The 21,237-nt window shown below is 41.3% G+C and overlaps 1 long non-coding RNA gene across 2 annotated transcripts; it reads left to right on the top strand.

Annotated features, from left to right (window-relative positions):
• Positions 1–4,690: 4,690 nt before the first annotated feature.
• LOC142748291 (uncharacterized) lies at positions 4,691–20,825 on the top strand. 2 transcript variants are annotated; one of them, XR_012882219.1, is made up of 4 exons: positions 4,691–4,764; positions 18,361–18,456; positions 19,746–19,808; positions 20,378–20,825. It is a non-coding gene; the product is annotated as an uncharacterized LOC142748291 (long non-coding RNA). The 2 variants fall into 2 exon arrangements; XR_012882218.1 differs by lacking the exon at positions 4,691–4,764 and having other exon boundaries at positions 18,155–18,456.
• Positions 20,826–21,237: the final 412 nt, after the last annotated feature.

Raw genomic sequence — 21,237 nt, 5'->3', positions numbered from 1 at the left:
CCCGCCTCCCATTCAGTCCTCAATCACAACAAGCGGCCGCTGCTCTCATTGTCGTGTACTGCGCAGCCATTGTGTGGACAATCACGAAGGAGGGAGGGAATACTCAGCAGCAGTTTGTGTGACTAGTGAGAGGAGGCTAGCATAGTGACATTGACCGAGCGACGCACAGGACTGTCACATGTAGCGCTGGGACAAATATAGACGCGCTTTATTTTTATACAACGTGACGGTCCCTCGGGAGCATGATCTCACAGCCATTGTCTGCTGTACACTCCCGACACTTCGGTAAAGTTTGTGTGGGACTTAATGACACCATGCTGAAATTCACAGTGTGATCTCGCGAGATCACGCTGTGCAGCGATTAAGTCCCACACAAACTTTACCGAAGTGTCGCGATTGTGAATAGACATCGCGTCCTGGCTGGAGACAATGTCTATTCACTCTCAAGACACTTCAGTAAAGTTAATGTGGGTGTATGTGACAGAACAGCATAATTTCGCGAGATCACACTGCTGAGTACAAATGAAAATGAATGGAGAGAAGTGTATGACGCTGATTGGTCACTGATTGGTCAGCGTCATACACTCCTCTTTACAACGCCCACTTGGTCAAACGTTAAAAAACTTCAAGTTGGGCATTAAGAAAGTAATTAGCATAAATCTAAAATTGCTCATAACTTGCTCAAAAATGATCGTTTTTAAAAATAAAAAACACTGCTGTTATCTACATTACAGCGCCGATCACATTATGTAGGAGATAGGGCACTTATAATGTGGTGACAGAGCCTCTTTAAATTGAACAAAAATATTTAAATTAAACAATTATAAATAATATGTAAACAATTCCCTTTATTTAACAATGAAATAGATAAGTGGATTGAATAAATCTCAAAGGGATGATTGGTAAGGAGTCCATGGTTCGCCCTGGGGTGGCAGGGAATCTGTCCTATGCCAAATCAAGGCAGTGGGACCGGGTCCCCACCAACCAGACGCAAGCTCAAGACTCCATCAGGATGGGATGCTCAATCATTCTTAATATAATAGGAATGAATATCCTGTAAAGGGCCCTTTTATGAGAAGCTGAATAACTTAATGTCTGCCTTAGGATGGCAGAGAGTAAGTCCATCGCCTAAGGCAAAAGGACCGAGTCCCCACCAGCCAACGGCAGAACTCGGTCATCAGACATACAGATTTTTCCCAACATAAAGATGTTTATATATATATTGTAGAGGGCCTTTCATTATTGAGCAGCAAAATCAAGTATACCCCTAAAAGGCACAATGCCAGCCCAATGTCTGATAATAAAATAAGAAAAGCTCCCCACCCGTCATAACAAATGAATACTTGACAGGAGATGTGTGGAGATCGCCTGGGACGCTGGTATACAGCCAGCCCAGCGAGAGTCCACGCATCCCCCGTCAAGGAGAAATGGTGAGTAAATTATAAGAACATATTAAATTTTATTTCATTATTGAGTCCCCCGGGGTTCAAAGTGCCCAATGTATAGATCCACATGGTTTCATTCTGTAAAAGGATACGATTACGGTCACCATCCCTTCTGCCTCCTGATAGTTGATAGATCCCCATAAATTTCAAACCAGTGGGCGATTGTTTTTGATGTGTTTTAAAATGTGCTGACAATGGATTTTTTATTTCGCCCTTTACAATGTCTGAGAGATGTTCACTTATGTGTGTTTGTAGTTCTCGCTTATTTTTCCCAATATATTGTTTTCCACATGGACATATGATCGAATATACAACCATAGTGGAACGACAATTAAACTTATAAACCTTCTATTCTCTTTTATGTCAACTATCAAAAAACGTATCAGATTTCAGGGCATATTTGCAACAGTTGCAAGAAGCACACATATACATCCCTTTCGGACGCTTTTTTAACCATGATTCATTTCCTAGGGTCTTTCTTTTAAACTCAGAACTAACCAAGAGATCTTTTAACGTTGGTGCCCTCCTTGGAACCATACTTGGGGTGTTACCAACTATTGAGCCAATTCTCTTGTCCAATGTCAGATGTGGCCAATTTTTTGTCATTAAGTTACGTAACAAGTTCCAGTGGGATCCATACCTCGAGATAAATCGCACTCTATTGCCACTGTTGTCCTTTTTTACTCTGACAGGGGTATCCTTCCTATTATATCTTATGGCCCTATTATATCCCTTTTTTTATCAGGCTTTTAGAATATCCCCTATTCTCAAAGCAGAATGTTAAATCCTGAGCCTCACGTTTAAAGTCCTCAAATTTGCAACAATTCTGTAGGATTTCGAAGGAATTCACTTATTGGGATCCCCTGATCTGGGAAGGGAGATGATGACTACTTGCCGCTAGGAGAGTATTACCTGATGTGGGTTTACGGAAGGTAGTAGTCATTAGTCTATTTGTTTCCCTATAGATATTAAGGTCAAGAAAGCTAATGATGGTTTCACTATAAGTGAACGTCAGATATTTAAATTGTTACTATTAAGATCTTTAATCAAAATCTGTAAAGATTCCACAGGTTTTTCCAGCATAAGAGGATATCGTCCATATATCGGAACCAGGTGGCTGCACACTTTCCGAAAAGGGGGTGTCGATATACAATAAACTCTTCCCACCATCCTAGATGCAAACATGCATATGATGGTGCACAGGAGGACCCCATAGCAGTCCCCTGTACCGGACGATAATATTTTCCATCAAATGAGAAGCAGTTGCAGCTTAAAACAAATTCTAAGATTTCAATGATAAATTCATTTTGATGAGGCCATTCTCCTCCTCGCTTCTGCAGAAAGTGTGCAGCAGCCCTTAGACCAGCATCATGTGGGAGCGAAGTGTACAAAGATTCCACGTCTAATCCAACAAGCAAAAAGTCACCTTCAATTGTGTTTGGAAAACGTATATCTACTTAAACATTTTTCTATAAATTTATACTCTAGAATCTCTATAGAGAAATTTATATAAATTATTCATTATCCCAAAGAGTGCCCACTTTGTTTCTGGATTCTCTTTTTTTGTTCTGCATATCTTATTTTTCTCAAAAGGCACCGTGCAGTATAATTACCGCATATTTTGGGATCTCTATTAGGTATGGTTTAAAACCATTTATTTTTTTTCTAGCTTATATGTGGTTGGGGAGGTGTTCCTTCCTCTTTTTTTTGTCTACCCTTGGGAATATACTTTTTTCTATTTTGGATGATCAGCGGTGTCCCTCCCCTTTTTATTTATATCCTTCCCCTCCCCCCTCTTTTTTTCCCTTCTCTTTCAAATGGCATACTGTTTAGAAGTGAAGGTTGATGAACAGATTGCTGCGCTCTTAAATTGTGAGATCAATAAGAACACAGAGGACTCAAATAGAGATATATTTGGTCAGTTTAAAAATCATAGAAAATTAACACTTAGCCATTTGAGACGAAAATGGGATAGAGGCCTATAAAATATCTGAGATTACATCTAGAGGTCTATGCAGACGCAATGATCCAGCTTCACATTTTAAAAGAGTTGAATTTCTAAAAAAAATGGGATGAAGACTGCTTAAGTCATTCTAAAAAGCTGATCCATTTATTAATAGAGAAGGAAAAGGTATTGTTGGGATCTCTTACCATTGAAATTGAAAACTGTGTAAAAAAACTGGATGAGTTTTGTACTCACCCGGAGTTTGAAAAATTAAATAACAGCCTTAAAAAAAGAAGTGGAGTTTGAACTAAGGGAAATTTCCACCCGTAAAAGAAAGAAATTTCAAAGGGACATTTTTGACTTTGAACAGAATCAAATCTTTTTCTTTGCAGTTAAAAAGGAGGAGTCTAATAGACATAAACCATGGATGAGGAGAAATACACATACATCAACAGATGGGGAAACGACTAGCGATTTTTCAAGTGACAATGAGATGGGGAAACACACTAGAGTTGAGGACACACAAGCTAAGGTCTCTTTTTTAGGGGATCGAAACAGAGGAAGACACGTAGAGGAAAAATGAGTAGAGAAAAAAGGAGGGCCGAATACAAGGCAACGCAGGGGAAGATAGAAAATAATCTGAATAACATAATTAATTTACAGACTTTGTCTTATCAATAGATCATATCTCTCTGCTAAACCGAGGGCTGGGCTTCTCACCAGTCACCCCTGGGAATGAGTTTGAGATTTATAAAGATTTACACCTCAAAAATAATCTTGAGACTTTGGCATGGGGACAAGGAAAAAGGAGAAAAAAAATAGAGATAATCTTATAGAGGTACCCTTTCTGAAGATCAAACATACAAGTGAATCTTGAATTGGCAGATATGAGTACATTAGCTGACTTAAATGAATTATGGAAGGAGAGTCATGCACCCGGGGACAAAGATAATGTAGACGTAAATACCACCCATCTCATTCCTGAATACAGGATTACGCAAAAAGACCAACACTATGCCCAGTGTCTGCTCTGTGGCTTGAAACAACAAGTGGTTTGTATATCAAGTGGAGTTCCAAAAACCGGATTGATTTACTGTGTTGTGTGTGACAAAGTGGGGGGCCATTGTATGTGATATATGTATTGATTGCTTGCTTGCTACAAAGTTTGCAAAAGTGACATTATTTAAAACCATTTTTTCCCTTGCAGTTTCCTTCCTGAGTAGCTGAGTAAGGGGGAGGGGTTAGCTGCTACCAGGTGCTATAAATCAGGCCTCACTACTCTGTAGAGCCTGCTCTGTGGCTTGAAACAACAAGTGGTTTGTATATCAAGTGGAGTTCTAAAAACCGGAGTTCAAAAAAGGAGTTAAAGTCCCAGTAAGTGCTCTTCTACTTCTTTTTCTTTTTGATTAACACCTGTTCGCTGTTTTTTTGTAACTTGGATAATGGATAGCAAGATTGGAGGTTTTCTTCGGTGCACAGTTTGCCATATGTATGCACGACTGGAGCCGGAGTTCCAGGGTGAATATCTCTGTGGCAGATGTGAGCATGTTGTTCACCTGGAAGCTCGTATTAGAGATCTGGAGGAGCAGAATGCAACACTGAGGAGGATAGACAATTTTGAGCGGAGCTTGCTGCTCACAGAGCATGCAGTTAGTGGGTTACAACTGGAGGGTGAAGACATGGGTGAGCAGGATCAGGTAAGTAGCTGGGTTAATGTAGTTAGGGGCAGTAGAAAGGGGTCAAAGACAAGGAAGGCCGATCCGGTTTCTGACATTCCAGGCAAAATTGCCAAGTTGGGTGATGATGCGAGGGTGTCAGTCTCAGAAATGGCAGCCCTAGTGGATACTGATCTCCCTAACAGCCGGGAGAACAGCCCAGCTAGTAGTCGGCGGGATGGTAATGCAGGTAAGCCAAGACAATTGATAGTCGTAGGGGATTATATAATCAGGAAGACGGATAGAATAATTTGTCGCCAAGACCACCTCAACCGAATGGTTTGCTGTCTCCCTGGTGCCAGGGTTCGGCATGTGGTAAAACGGGTGGACAAATTGCTGGGAGGGGCTGGTGATGATCCAGCTGTCGTGGTCCATGTCGGTACCAACGACAGAATAAATGGTAGGTGGAGGAGCCTTAAGAATAATTTTAAAGAACTAGGCTACAAGCTGAAGGGAAGGACCTCCAAAGTAGTATTCTCAGGAATACTGCCTGTGCCATGCGCATCACAGGAAAGACAGCGGGAGCTCAGGGAGTTAAATGCATGGCTAAAGTCTTGGTGTAGAGGAGAAGGATTTGGGTTCCTAGAGCACTGGGCTGACTTTTCATTGGGGTACAAACTGTATTCTGCAGATGATTTGCACCTAAATGGAAGGGGGTCCGCTGTGCTGGGGGAGAGAATTCTAGCTGGGGTGGCGGAGTATTTAAACTAGGGCTGAGGAGGGAGGTCAATGTAGAAAAAAAAGGGGTAGCCAGGTTAGAGAGGGGTCAGACTATACTGGTGGGGGGAGAAACAGACGGTGGGGAGAGGACTAGACAACAAGATAAGGAGATCCTTTCGTTACAAAACATTAGTGTAAATAAAAAGGCCCGATTAATGTCAAATCACATTTCTGATAATAAAAGTGAAAAACTGACAGGCAAGTTAAAGTGTATGTTCACAAATGCCAGAAGTCTAGCAAGCAAAATGGGGGAGCTGGAGGCCTTGATACTGGAAGAAAATATAGATATAGTTGGTGTTGCTGAAACATGGCTGGACTCTTCACATGACTGGGCTGTAAATCTACAGGGTTTTACACTTTTTCGGAAAGACAGGACAAATAGGAAAGGTGGTGGTGTATGTCTGTATGTGAGAAATGATATGAAGGCGAGTGTGAAAGAGACAATAGTGGGTGAATACTGTGAGGAGGTTGAAACCTTGTGGGTGGAACTAGAAAGGGAGGTAAACACTGAAAAAATTACTTTTGGTGTAATCTATAGACCCCCCAATATAACTGAGGAGATGGAAGTTCAGCTATATAAACAGATGGAGCAGGCTGCACAGGCGGGTACTGTAGTGATAATGGGAGATTTTAATTTCCGGGATATTAATTGGTGTCATGGTTCGGCTTCAACTGCAAAGGGGAGACATTTCCTCAACCTGTTGCAGGAAAATTTTATGGGCCAGTTTGTGGAAGACCCGACTAGAGGTGAAGCTCTGTTGGATCTGGTAATTTCTAATAATGCAGATCTTGTTGGGAATGTCAATGTTCGTGAAAACCTCGGTAACAGTGATCATAATATAGTTACATTTTACCTATACTGTAAAAAACAAACGCAGGCTGGGAGGGCAAAAACATTTAATTTTAAGAAAGCCAATTTCCCCAGGATGAGGGCTGCAATTCAGGATATAGACTGGGAAGAACTAATGTCAAATAATGGAACAAATGATAAATGGGAGATTTTCAAATCTACTTTGAGTTATTATAGTGCAAAATTTATTCCTACAGGTAACAAGTATAAACGACTCAAATTAAACCCCACATGGCTTACACATTCTGTGAAAGGGGCAATACATGACAAAAAAAGGGCATTTAAAAAATACAAATCTGAGGGTACAGCTGTAGCCTTTGTAAAATATAAAGAGCTTAATAAAATCTGTAAAAATGTAATAAAATCAGCAAAAATACAAAATGAAAGGCAGGTGGCCAAGGATAGTAAAACAAATCCCAAAAAATTCTTCAAGCATATAAATGCAAAAAAGCCCAGGTCTGAACATGTAGGACCCCTAGATAATGGTAATGGGGAGTTGATCACAGGGGATCAAGAGAAGGCAGAGTTACTAAATGGGTTCTTTAGCTCTGTATATACAACTGAAGAAGGAGCAGCTGATGTAGCCGGTGCCAGTGCTGTTAATATATCAGTTGATATACTGAATTGGATGAATGTAGAGATGGTCCAAGCTAAATTAAATAAAATAAATGTGCACAAGGCCCCGGGAACAGATGGGTTACACCCTAGAGTTCTTAAAGAGCTTAGTTCAGTTATTTCTGTCCCCCTTTTCATAATATTCAGAGAATCTCTAGTGACTGGCATAGTGCCAAGGGACTGGCGCAGGGCAAATGTGGTGCCTATTTTCAAAAAGGGCTCTAGGTCTTCCCCGGGTAATTATAGACCAGTAAGCTTAACATCCATCGTGGGGAAAATGTTTGAGGGGCTATTGAGGGACTATATACAGGATTATGTGACAATAAATAGCATTATAAGTGACAGCCAGCACGGTTTTACTAAGGACAGAAGTTGTCAAACTAACCTAATCTGTTTTTATGAAGAGTTGAGCAGAAGTCTAGACAGAGGGGCCGCTGTGGATTTAGTGTTTTTGGACTTTGCAAAGGCATTTGACACTGTCCCCCATAGACGCCTAATGGGTAAATTAAGGACTATAGGTTTAGAAAATATAGTTTGTAATTGGATTGAGAATTGGCTCAAGGACCGTATCCAGAGAGTTGTGGTCAATGATTCCTACTCAGAATGGTCACCGGTTATAAGTGGTGTACCCCAGGGTTCAGTGCTGGGACCCCTATTATTCAACTTATTTATTAATGATATAGAGGATGGGATTAATAGCACTATTTCTATTTTTGCAGATGACACCAAGCTATGTAATATAGTTCAGACTATGGAAGATGTTCATGAATTACAGGCAGATTTAAACAAACTAAGTGTTTGGGCGTCCACTTGGCAGATGAAGTTTAATGTAGATAAATGTAAAGTTATGCATCTGGGTACCAACAACCTGCATGCATCATATGTCCTAGGGGGAGCTACACTGGCGGATTCACTTGTTGAGAGGGATCTGGGTGTACTTGTAAATCATAAACTCAATAACAGCATGCAGTGTCAATCAGCTGCTTCAAAGGCCAGCAGGATATTGTCGTGTATTAAAAGAGGCATGGACTCGCGGGACAGGGATGTAATATTACCACTTTACAAAGCATTAGTGAGGCCTCATCTAGAATATGCAGTCCAGTTCTGGGCTCCAGTTCATAGAAAGGATGCCCTGGAGTTGGAAAAAATACAAAGAAGAGCAACGAAGCTAATTAGGGGCATGGAGAATTTAAGTTATGAGGAAAGATTGAAAGAATTAAACCTATTTAGCCTTGAAAAAAGACGACCAAGGGGGGACATGATTAACTTATATAAATATATTAATGGCACATACAAAAAATATGGTGAAATCCTGTTCCTTGGGGAACACCGCGCCAAACAAGTCTACTTCACTTCTCTCATCTCCACACTATCTAATAATCCAAAACGCCTCTTTGATACTTTTCACTCCCTCCTTAGTCCTAAAGTGCAGACACCAATCACAGATCTCAGTGCTGAAGACCTGGCCAATTATTTTAAAGTTAAAATTGACAACATCCGGCATGATATTCTCTCCCAGTCCCCTAGTAACATCGATCCCCTTCCCCCCCGCACTCCCTCTTCTTCACTCTCAGCATTTGACCCAATAACTGAAGATCCCCTTCCCCCCCACACTCCCTCTTCTTCACTCTCAGCATTTGACCCAATAACTGAAGATCCCCTTCCCCCCCACACACCCTCTTCTTCACTCTCAGCATTTGACCCAATAACTGAAGAAGAAGTCTCGAGGCTCCTCTCTTCTTCTCGTCCTACTACCTGCCCTAGTGATCCTGTCCCCTCACACCTCCTCCAGTCCCTCTCCCCAGCTGTCACTAGTCACCTCACTAAAATATTTAACCTCTCTCTTTCCTCTGGTATCTTTCCCTCCGCTTTTAAACATGCCATTATAAACCCATTATTGAAAAAACCAACACTTGACCCATCCAGCGCTGCCAACTACCGACCAGTCTCTAATCTGCCCTTCATCTCCAAACTCCTGGAACGCTTGGTCTACTCTCGCCTTATCCGCTATCTCTCTGCTAACTCCATTCTTGACCCCTTACAATCTGGTTTCCGCACTCTACACTCCACAGAAACTGCCCTTACTAAAGTCTCAAATGATCTCTTGGCGGCTAAATCGGACGGTAAATCCTCTCTCCTGATTCTTTTGGATCTCTCTCCAGCCTTTGACACTGTAGACCACAAACTCCTACTTAACCTGCTCCACTCTATTGGCCTCAAGGACGCGGCTCTCTCTTGGTTTTCCTCCTATCTCTCTGACCGCTCATTCAGTGTGTCATTTGCTGGTTCCACTTCTTCTCCTCTTCCCCTTGATATCAGGGTTCCTCAGGGATCAGTCCTAGGTCCACTCCTCTTTTCTCTCTACACAGCTCCTATTGGACAAACCATCAGCAGATTTGGCTTCCAGTACCATCTCTACGCTGATGACACCCAATTATATACCTCTTCCCGTGACATCACCCCTGCTCTAATACAGAACACCAGTGATTGTCTGTCCGCTGTCTCTAACATCATGTTCTCTCTCTATCTGAAACTGAATCTTTCTAAAACTGAGCTCCTTGTGTTCCAACCATCTACTAACCTCCCTAAACCTGATGTCTCTATCTCTGTGTGTGGCACTACCATAACTCCTAAGCAGCACGCCCGCTGTCTCGGGGTTATTTTTGACTCAGATCTTTCCTTTACTCCTCACATACAATCACTTTCACGCTCCTGTCATTTTCACCTAAAAAACATCTCCAGAATCCGCTCTTTTCTTACGGAGGAAACTGCCAAAACTCTCATTGTTGCTCTGATTCACTCTCGTCTTGACTACTGTAACTCATTACTAGTCGGTCTTCCCCTCACTAAACTCTCCCCTCTCCAATCTATCCTCAATGCAGCAGCCAGGCTCATCTTTATGACCAACCGCTACACCAACGCCTCTAATCTGTGCCAGTCACTGCACTGGTTGCCCATCCCCTTCCGAATAAAATTCAAACTTATTACTCTCACCCACAAAGCTCTCCACAGTGCTGCACCTCCTTACATCTCCTCCCTCATCTCTGTCTACCACCCTACTCGGGCTCTACGTTCTGCCAACGACCTTAGATTAAAATCCTCCATAATCCGAACCTCCCACTACCGTCTCCAGGATTTCTCTCGTGTTGCACCCGTCCTCTGGAATGTGCTACCCCAGACAATCAGATTAATTCCCAATATCCACAGTTTTAAACGTGCCCTGAAAACACATCTATTTAGACAGGCCTATAAAATTCCCTAATCTGACTCCTTTTCATGGCCCTCCATTTAGATTAGTCATCAGAATAAGATTCCCTCACACTCCTTCTCTTCATGTCCGTCATACACGGATACTGACGGGTGACCGGCTCATGCAGCTTTATGTTACCACCGCATGTGTATAAAAATGGCCGGACCATTGTACAGAACAAACACTATTACACTTTGTGTCACCCTTATGTCCTCATAGATTGTAAGCTCTTGCGAGCAGGGTCCTCACTCCCCAGGTTTGAATTGTAAATTAACTTTGTCACTATGTAATGTCCGATATTGTTTTCATGTTCCCTCTACATTGTAAAGTGCTGCGTAATATGTTGGCGCTATATAAATAAAGATTATTATTATTATTATTATTATTATTCCTTGTAAAACCCCCTCAAAAAACAAGGGGGCACTCCCTCCGTCTGGAGAAAAAAAGGTTCAAGCTGCAGAGGCGACAAGGCTTCTTTACAGTGAGAACGGTGAATTTATGGAATAGCCTACCGCAGGAGCTGGTCACAGCAGGGACAGTAGATGGCTTTAAAAAAGGGTTAGATAATTTCCTAGAACAAAAAAATATTAGCTCCTATGTGTAGAAATTTTTCCTTCCCTTTTCCCTTCCCTTGGTTGAACTTGATGGACATGTGTCTTTTTTCAGCCGTACTAACTATGTAACTATGTAACTATGTCTATTCCAATAGATGCACTCATGCATTTATGGAGGCAATGCACAGAGATATTAATCTCATCGACTGGTCTGCCTTCCTGAGTGAAGACAACTTAAAAGGAACCTGTCACCAGCATTTCACCTATTAAACCAGCAATACCTGGTGATAGAGGGTGGAAAATCCGTTTTTTAGTGTTCCCTCACCAAATGCTAATGAGCATAAAAGAGTTAAATCTTCGTTTGAAAAGAGTCAAATCTTCCTTTGAAAAGAGTCACATCTTCATTCCTCAAGTCTTTCCGAGTTTACCCCGCCTCCTTACTTTTGATTGACAGCTCCTCGCCTTCCCCCAGCACACAAACTCCTGCGCTTGTGCTTTGAAGTCCTCTTCTGGTGTGTGCGCCCAAAGGGACACCGGATTATTATGATAAAAGACGCAAAATGTTTGCAGACCGTTATTTACATTCGGAGGAGGAGATTAGGAGAGAGGATAACGGCAATGAACTTTTTATAGCAGCGGCCAGTGAGGGATAAGTAAAGTTCAATAGGTGAAATGCTGGTGACAGGTTCCCTCTAACTAAAAAGGAACGAAAAGCATTAAAGGAATTATGAAATCTTAAACATGTCATAATTAAACCCAGTGACAAGGGTGGTAATGTCCTCCTCAGGGAGGAATACTATGTTGGTGAGATAAAAAGACAATTGGACACGGAATTCTATACCCTTTTGACTGATAATCCTCTTGCAGATTTAGCATGCATACTAAATAAAAACTCATGTTTGCTCCGGACGAGGGTCTAATAAGTAAGCATGAATTCCAATACTTGGAAGTTAAGGAGCCGCGGATGCCCACCATCTATGTACTTCCCAAGGTGCATAAGAATAGAGACACCCCACCGGGCAGGCCAAATATATCGGGCTGTGATGGTCCCAAAGATCATCTTGGGAAGTATAGACGAAAAACTTAAACCTTTTGTTCGCACACTGCCCTCTTTTGTCTTGGACACAGGAGGCCTTTTAAGTAAAATTGAGAATTTCACAATTGAAGGTGACTTTTTGCTTGTTGGATTAGATGTGGAATCTTTGTACGGTTCGATTGCCCATGATGCTGGTCTAAGGACTGCTGCACACTTTCTGCAGAAGCGAGGAGAAGAATGGGCTCATCAAAATGAATTTATCATTGAAACATTGAAATGTTAGAATTTGTTTTAAGCTACAACTGCTTCTCCTTTTATGGAAAATATTATCGTCCGGTACAGGGGACTGCTATGGGGTCCTCCTGTGCACCATCATATGCATGTTTGCATCTAGGATGGTGGGAAGAGTTTATTGTATATCCACACCCCCTTTTCAGAAAGTGTGCAGCCACCTGGTTCCGATATATGGACGATGTCCTCTTATGCCAGAAAGGACCTGTGGAATCTTTACAGATTTTGATTAAAGATCTTAATAGTAACAATTTAAATATCTTTCTGACGTTCACTTATAGTGAAACCATCATTAGCTTTCTTGACCTTAATATCTATAGGGAAACAAATAGACTAATGACTACTACCTTCTGCAAACCTACATCAGGTAATACTCTCCTAGCGACAAGTAGTCATCATCTACCTTCCCAGATCAGGGGATCCCAATAAGTGAATTCATCAAATCCTACAGAATTGTTCCAAATTTGAGGACTTTAGACGTGAGGCTCAAGATTTAACATCCCGCTTTGAGATTAGGGGATATTCTAAAAGCCTGATAAAAAAAAGGGATATAATAGGGCCATAAGATATAATAGGAAGGATACCCTTGACCGAGTAAAAAAAAAAACAACAGTGACAATAAAGTGCGACTTATCGCGAGGTATGGATCCCACTGGAACTTGTTACGTAACTTAATGACAAAAAATTGGCCACATCTAACATTGGACAACAGAATTGGCTCAATAGTTGGTAACACCCCAAGTATTGTTCCAAGGAAGGCACCAACATTGAAAGATCTCTTGGTTAGTTCTGAGTTTAAAAGAAAGACCCTAGGAAATGAATCATGGTTAAAAAAGTGTCCGAAAGGGATGTATATGTGTGCTTCTTGCAACTGTTGCAAATATGCCCTGAAATCTGATACGTTTTTTTATAGTCAACATAAAAGAGAATATAAGGTTTATAAGTGTATTAATTGTCGTTCCACTATGGTTGTATATTCGATCATATGCCCATGTGGAAAACAATATATTGGGAAAAATAAGCGAGAGCTACAAACACACATAAGTGAACATCTCCCAGACATTCTAAAGGGTGGAAAAAAAAATTCATTGGCAGCACATTTTAAAACACATCAAAAACAATCGCCCACTGGTTTGAAATTTATGGGGATCTATCAACTATCAGGAGACAGAAGGGATGGTGACCGTAATCGTATCCTCTTACAGAAGGAAACCATGTGAATCTATACATTGGGCACTTTGAACCAATGGGGGACTCAATAATGAAATAAAATGTAATATGTTCTTATAATTTACTCACCATTTCTCCTTGACGGGGGATGCGTGGACTCTCGCTGGGCTGGCTGTACACCAGCGTCCCAGGCGATCTCCACACATCCCCTGTCAAGTATTCATTTGTTATGACAGGTGGGGAGCTTTTCTAATTTTATTACCAGACATTGGGTTGGCATTGTACCTTTTAGGGGTATTCTTGATTTTGCTGCTCAATAATTAACCCCTTCCCGCCTCAGCCCTTTTTCAGATTTTCATTTTCGTTTTTTCCTCCCCACCTTCGAAAAGCCGTAACTTTTTTATTTTTCTGTCGATATAGTCCTATGTGGACTTGATTTTTGTGGGACGAGATGTAGTGTTTCGTAGCACCATTTATTGTGCCATATAATGTACTAGGAAACAGAGAAAACAATATTTGTGGGGTAGAAAATGAAAAAAATAGTGATTCCTCAATTGTTTTTCCACGTTGTTTTTACGGAATTCACTGTGCAATTAAAACAACATGTTAACTTTATTCTGTGGGTCAATACGATTACGGCAATACCCAATATATATAGTTTTTTCTATGTTTTACTACTTTTACAAGTAAAAACCTAAGTTCCGAGAGCCATAACTTTTTTATTATTCCGTCGATTTAAGTGGTATGATGGCTTATTTTTTGCGGGATTAGCTGTAGTTTTTAATACCATTTTGAGGTACATGCAACGTTTTGATCACTTTTTATTTCATTTGTTGTGGGAGATGAGGTGACAAAAAATTGAGATTCATGCGTTTACAATTTTTTTTAATTACGGCGTTCACCGTGCGGGTTAAATAATGACATATTGTAATAGTTCAAACTTTTACGGACGCGGCGATACTAATTATGTGTATTTATTTGTTTACTATGCTCTAGGAGGAAAAAGGGAAAAGGTTTTTTTTTTTAAACTTTTTTAATTAATTTTATTTTATTTTTACATAAAAAACCCCTTTATTTTACTAATTTTTACTTTTTTTTTATTAGTCCCCCTAGGGGACTTCAACCAGCGATCATTAGATCGCTTGCACGATATACTGCAATACTAATGTATTGCAGTATATTGTGATTCTGACAGGCTTCTATTAAGCCCAACCATCGCCCCCCCCCCCCCCCCGCGTGGCGGGCACGATGAGCTGTTAGAGGGGGTCGCCCCCCTCTTTCTAATGATTTAAATGCTGCGGTCGCTATTGACTGTATCATTTAATGAGTTAAACGAGCGTGATCCCGCTTGTTCCTCTGAAGTGTCGGCTGTAACATACAGCCGACACTGGCATCGTATGGAGAGGGTACACTCCGTGAGCCCGTTCCATACTTCCCCTACCCGACTTTGGCATATGGATACGTCAAATTTCGGGAAGGGGTTAAGGGCCCTCTACAATATATATATAAATATCTTTATGTTGGGAAAAATCTGTATGTCTGATGACCGAGTTCTGCCTTTGGCTGGTGGGGACTCGGTCCTTTTGCCTTAGGCGTTGGACTTACTCCCTGCCATCCTAAGGCAGACATAAGTTAATCAGCTTCTCATAAAAGGGCCCTTTGCAGTATATTCATTCCTTTTTAAATTAAGAATGATTGAGCATCCCATCCTGATGGAGTCTTGAGCTTGCGTCTGGTTGGTGGGGACCCGGTCCCATTGCCTTGATTTGGCATAGGACAGATTCCCTGCCACCCCGGGGCGAACCATGGACTCCTTACCAATCATCCCTTTGAGATTTATTCAATCCACTTATCTATATAATTGTTTAAATAAAGGGAATTGCTTACATATTATTTATAATTGCTTAATTTAAAAAAAATTTTTGTTATATTATAATTTTTTTTCTCTTTTTCTCTTTTTCTTTTTTGTTTTGTTTTTTCTTATTTCATTTTAATTTTACATTTCCTTTCTATTTTCCTTTGGAGAGGACATCGCTGATCATTCATAAAAATGACAGGGGTGAAAAATAGTACTCTGTGACCTATTATTGGTATATAATTTTGATTGCCTATGCAAATGTATTTTCTCTTATAGACTTGTCTGATAAAATATTTGTAATAATTTGTGAGAATAGGGAAATGCATAGACATGGACCTGTTCCCTTTTAAGTACGGCACTATAAAGATGCCGTATTCTATTTCATTTACTGAATGGCTCTGAAGAAATCCCGGTCAGGGATGAAACGCGTCAGCTGATCAATCAAGGTGCTCATGGCAGGTAGTGACGTCAACCATGCCTTGCAATCTCCGGTGGTGTTGAAACACCACATGGGAAACAGCACAATACAACTTTTATCTCACCTTCCTGGCAATATATGCTTTTCTTGGACTCTGCTTCCCTTCTGTTGTCCTCTCGGCTGCCCCGAGTATTTGGAGGTAAAAACACCGTAATATAAATAATCATTGAGACTGGTCTGATGCATAAACGTGTCCCTGTGGCAGTCACAGATATTCACTGGGAGCTTTAGGAGGTGAGAAATCTGACCGGATCCGGTCTAAAAATATACTACCATCCACCATCGTTCCTGGAAATAGGATGTAACTTAAAAGAAGAATATAAAGCATACCCTTGCCTCATTGGTGTATGACCTTGGAATTCAATCCACGAGCAGATGAGTATGGAATGGTTATTAAGATAACATTTCAGTTCCTACAAAATTGCCATTACAGTTGATGGATTGTTTGTGCCAGTTTTTGATTGAAATATCTGAATATAAAAAACCACAGGTGTGAACTTAGACAAGCGGTTTCTGGAACGAAGAGAAAAGTTTTTGCTAAATTGCTCATCTGATCTCTTCCATGTTATTTGCATAAGCATAGAGGGGGATACGTTTTAGAAACATTGTTATTTGTATTTGGAATTGTATCCTGGCCAGGAGGTGTTTTTAATTAAATAAATGTGTACATTCTGTTTAGAAATAGTATATCTACTTTTTCTTTAAATTTATACTCAAGAATCTCTATAGATTTCTAATAAAATTTCTATAAATTATTCATTATCCCAAAGAGTGCCCACTTTGTTTCTGGATTCTCTTTTTTAGTTCTGCATATCTTATTTTTCTGAAACGGCACCGTGCAGTATAATTACCGCATATTTTGGGATCTCTATTCGGTATGGTTTAAAACCATTTCTTTTTTCTAGCATACCATGATTATGCCATAACTTTATAAGATGATAATACCCGTTTAACACACATCCATTGTGATATTAGAATTCAGGTCTTGCTTTTATTAAAGGGGTTGTCCGGCATGGGGCGGATTTTCATACTGGATACAGGATAGGTCACCAGTATATGATTGTGGGGGTCCAGCACCAGTCAGCTGTTCCGGCTGCCTCTGGGCACCGGATGTTATGCAGTGGCCAGTGTTGGAAGCAGATGGCTCCAGTCACAGGATAGCAGCCGTTCTGCAGTACTTCAACTCTGCTCCTATTCACTTGAATAGGAGCAGAGCTGCAGTACTGCAGCACGGCCGCTATACCATGACCGGATGCCGTTTGCTCCCGGCACGGACAACCAGAGTCAGCCAAAACAGCTGACAGGTGCAGGGTCCAGGTATCAGGCCCCCACCGATCATGTACTGATGACCTATCCTGTGGACAGGTCATCAGTATGAAAAACTGTCCCGTACCCGGACAACACCTTTAAGTCTTCTATAACTACAAAAGATCTCAATGAATGTTAAATATCTGATTAGTTTGGCATCTAAGGCCACTGTCACATTTATTCTAGACTGGATGGTCAACCAGATGTTTAATGTTTCCATATATTTTCTTTTTCTTGTCCATTGCCCATTGGAGACTAAGATGGAGATGGCAGAATGCCCTCGGATTCTACTCACTTTAGCAACTTTCTAGATACTCTATATCATACATTTTTGCAAAGGGTAGTTTAGAGAATTAGTGATGATATTCCTGTAATACTGCTGGTGGTCTAGAGTGGTTATATTCAGCATCTCTCCTGATGATGAAAAGTTTAACAGTGATATCTATTATCCATGGCGGTCTAGAGTGTTTATGGGTAAATACCTAATATCCCTGGTGGTCTAGAGTGGTTTAGGATGGTTAAGGGGTTAATGGTCGTGGTCTAGATTGGTTTAGAAGGTCATATACAGTAGCTTTCCTCGTCTAGGATGATAAAAGGGTTATGGTAATATGTATTATTTAGTCTATAGTATTTATGGGTAAATACCTAATATCCCTGTTAGTCTAGAGTGGTTTGGGATTTAACACCTAATATTCCTGGTGGTGTACGTTAGGGGTTAATAGTTGTGGTCTATGGTAGGAAAGTATAACTATAATTTAATTGTATTTTATCTAAATAGGTCAGAGCTCTGTTTTCTGACACTGAGCTCTAAATCTCCTGCTTCCCTTCACACTATCATTGAGTTAAATAATAAAATTCTTCCTGCCTTCAAATGCCACTAGGGGGAGCTCACTGCATAGGGATTGATACAGCTTCATTGAATGTAATTATAAATCTATATGCTGTAAGCTCCTCTTAGTGATGGCGGAAAAATAATGAAACAGCTGCTGAACAGCTAAGAGGGGGTTTTCCGACTACTGATAACCCCAAGTACGAAACTAAACCCTGCAATGTAACTTGGTGACTGTAACATTATGTTAGCTTGCCAATAAAAACCATCCGTGATACCAGTTTGTTCTCTTACAGGTTGTCATCAAAGGCACAGACTTCTTATTGTTGTTTTCAGCTGTGGCCTGCTGCTGATCTTGAGCATCCTCATCTTGGGTTATTTTATGTCCAAGTGTAAGTAGGAACCTATATTTTACATTCTGCAATGGTCATCCCAACATGAACACAGAAAAAAAAAATTTACTCCATTTTTTTGGACCAATTAAATTATAATGAGAGGGGTCAATGGCAAAAAGAACATGTGAAAGAGAAACTTTCGGCTTTTTCCGGAAGAGCCAGTGTATCGTACTACGGGCTTATAGCCTTTTTGTTGAGTCCGTACAACGATACATTTATTTCCGGAAAAAGCCGAACAGACTCGAGCAGTTCAGCTGCTTCGTTCTAGCGATTGGTGGGGGTTTCAGAGCTCAGACCCCCACCAATCCAATCTTCTGACATGTTACTATGACATGTCAGACGTTTATAAAACGTTTAGCTACACTTTAATGATAAAAATCACTGTTTGCATTCAGTAACTCGGGTTAGTACATATCCCACAATGCCTTCTTCAGGCAAGGAAGTGTGGCCAGATCACATCTATCATAGTTATAAAGATCACTACTGTGAAAAGGAGGCTGACCATGGACCAGTATTGCACGATCATCACATAGTCCTAAAAGATATGAATTAGGGACCCTGAGTGCCTCTGACACCTCCAACACCTATCGGAGATATCGGGATTATGTTTGGTGGAGGATTCAGTGGACGGTGTGCATGGCAACATATATATCCCCAATATTAAACCCTTGGAAGATGGGCCTTTGAGACAGAGATGCTCAAAATGAGTAAAGGGGTAAAGCGTATTTGAAAATAGGAGTAGAAGGAGCTCATAGGGATATTGAACTAATGCCGCAATAGGTCAAATGAAGGGAGTTCTCGAGTCTCTGGCAGCCCATCAGTCACTGCAGAAAAGGTCATGTGGTGGGGAGAGGCAGAGGGAGCACTCCCGTCATGTATAGTGTGAACTCACAACTATGTGTCCGCTGTATACTATGATTGGCTCTACTAGCCACACAGCACAATACTTTTTATATCGTTTGGTACAGCTTCCCTGCCTCTGATGCTGACCAATCAGCACGAGGCAGCTTGAGGATAGTTCACGCTATGTTGGCTAACTACAGCAAAGTAGCATATAGGGAGCCAACACGAGCGCTATTCAGGTCAGCTAAACAGTTCAAACTTCTATTACCTAGTGACAGGTCCTCTTTAAACAGGGTAGTATAGTCTGATAATAGATCCACTTTATTGTATTGTCGCTATGCAATGGCCCAGGCACATACAGCCAAATATTTAATTATTCAGAGACCTACATGAGACAGCAATTGTTTTCACCTTTTGAAAGAATAACTATTTAAAATTTGCAGATTACGCTATGGAGACCGAATTAGAGACTGTAAAAGAGCAGCAAAGGAGGTACATAACAATGGGTAAGTGATTATATCTAAATATATACACAGGGATGCAGAAGTAGCAGTCACCCCCAGGCCTTGCTGTCTTAGGCCTCAAGCATACGACCGTAGTTTTGCCGCCACATACTATCTGCAATTGCGGATCCGCAATGACGGATAGTATGGGAGACATTCTTTCCTATGGGCCAATGCACACGGCCGTGGTTTCCATGGTCCGTGCATTGCCGGGGAGCCCGGATCACAAACAAATAGGACAATAGTAATATTATGGGCCACATTTGCGGTCCAGGCACCTTAAAGTCAATGCACATCTTGCGTGTGCATGGTCCGTGATTGCAGACGGCCCGCGGATGACACTCCTCAGGCCATCCATGCCGTAATCACAGACCGCGCACACTGCTACGGTCATGTGCATGAGGCCTTAGAGACCCAAAAGCCCCCCCTGCCTCATAAGACAACACCAGTATTATGGTAGATAAGGGGCCCTGTTACAGATTTTGCATTGCAGCTGCCTCAAGTTACACCCCTGATAAGTCACATTGCTATGAGTTATTTTATAAAATACAGTCTTACTTTTATCTCCACAGGTTCCTTCCTCCTATACAATGAGGCCCATAACAAGTGTGCAGAGGTGCGCTCGTCCAGCAGTGATCTGTTTGTGCTCACTGCGTCCATTTGCTCTTCGATTTCCTACTCTCAGCTCTTCCATTGGCTCCCAGGAGGCCGGCTTATGAGCTCAGAGGAGGGACTATGTGTAGGGGTGGAGGGAAAACCTCAATCACAGAAACCACTAAGGCTATATCACTGTGATACTAACATGGCCTTGAACTGGGAGTGCTCCAATGATACTTTGTTGGGAGTTAAAGGGGAACATTTTTTCTTTAACTTTGGGAACAATCCAAAATACATGGTTATGCTTTATTGGGGCACTGGTGTATGGAGTCGCTGGAGAGCTCAAAGCCTTGATGGGAAATTATTAGATGGAGGGGCGTGTGCTTAAGAGAGTTTAAAATGTTATGTTATAATGACCTAAAATGAAGAAATAATAAACATTGTAATATACTTACCATACTTTTACTGCTTTTTTATTATAGCGTTTTATTCTCTGTTCAGGCAGAAAGCAAAATTTTGCGAGAGTAGTGCATTAAGGGAGCTCAGTTGCACAGTTTGAGCTCAGCTGTTAAAGGCAGGGGCGTAGCTAGGGGGGGCAGGCGGGGCATGTGCCCCAGGCGCAACTAGGTGGTAGGGAAGGTGGGGGCGCCACAGAGCGGCTGATCGCTGCTGATAGGCGCCCTGTATGTCAGACACCTGCAGCAGCTTTAGGAAGAGCCAGGAGTTCATGCAGCGGCATTCTGATTGGGGTCTGTGACGGCCAGGGAGTGGACCAGTCCAGTCATCTGACCTGTCATCTGACCTCACGTCAGTGACATCAGGTTAAATGACTCAG

Source organism: Rhinoderma darwinii, chromosome 3 (assembly GCF_050947455.1).
Source record: "Rhinoderma darwinii isolate aRhiDar2 chromosome 3, aRhiDar2.hap1, whole genome shotgun sequence".
Lineage (NCBI taxonomy): Eukaryota > Metazoa > Chordata > Amphibia > Anura > Rhinodermatidae > Rhinoderma > Rhinoderma darwinii.
This window is presented reverse-complemented; position numbering and strand designations above follow the sequence as displayed.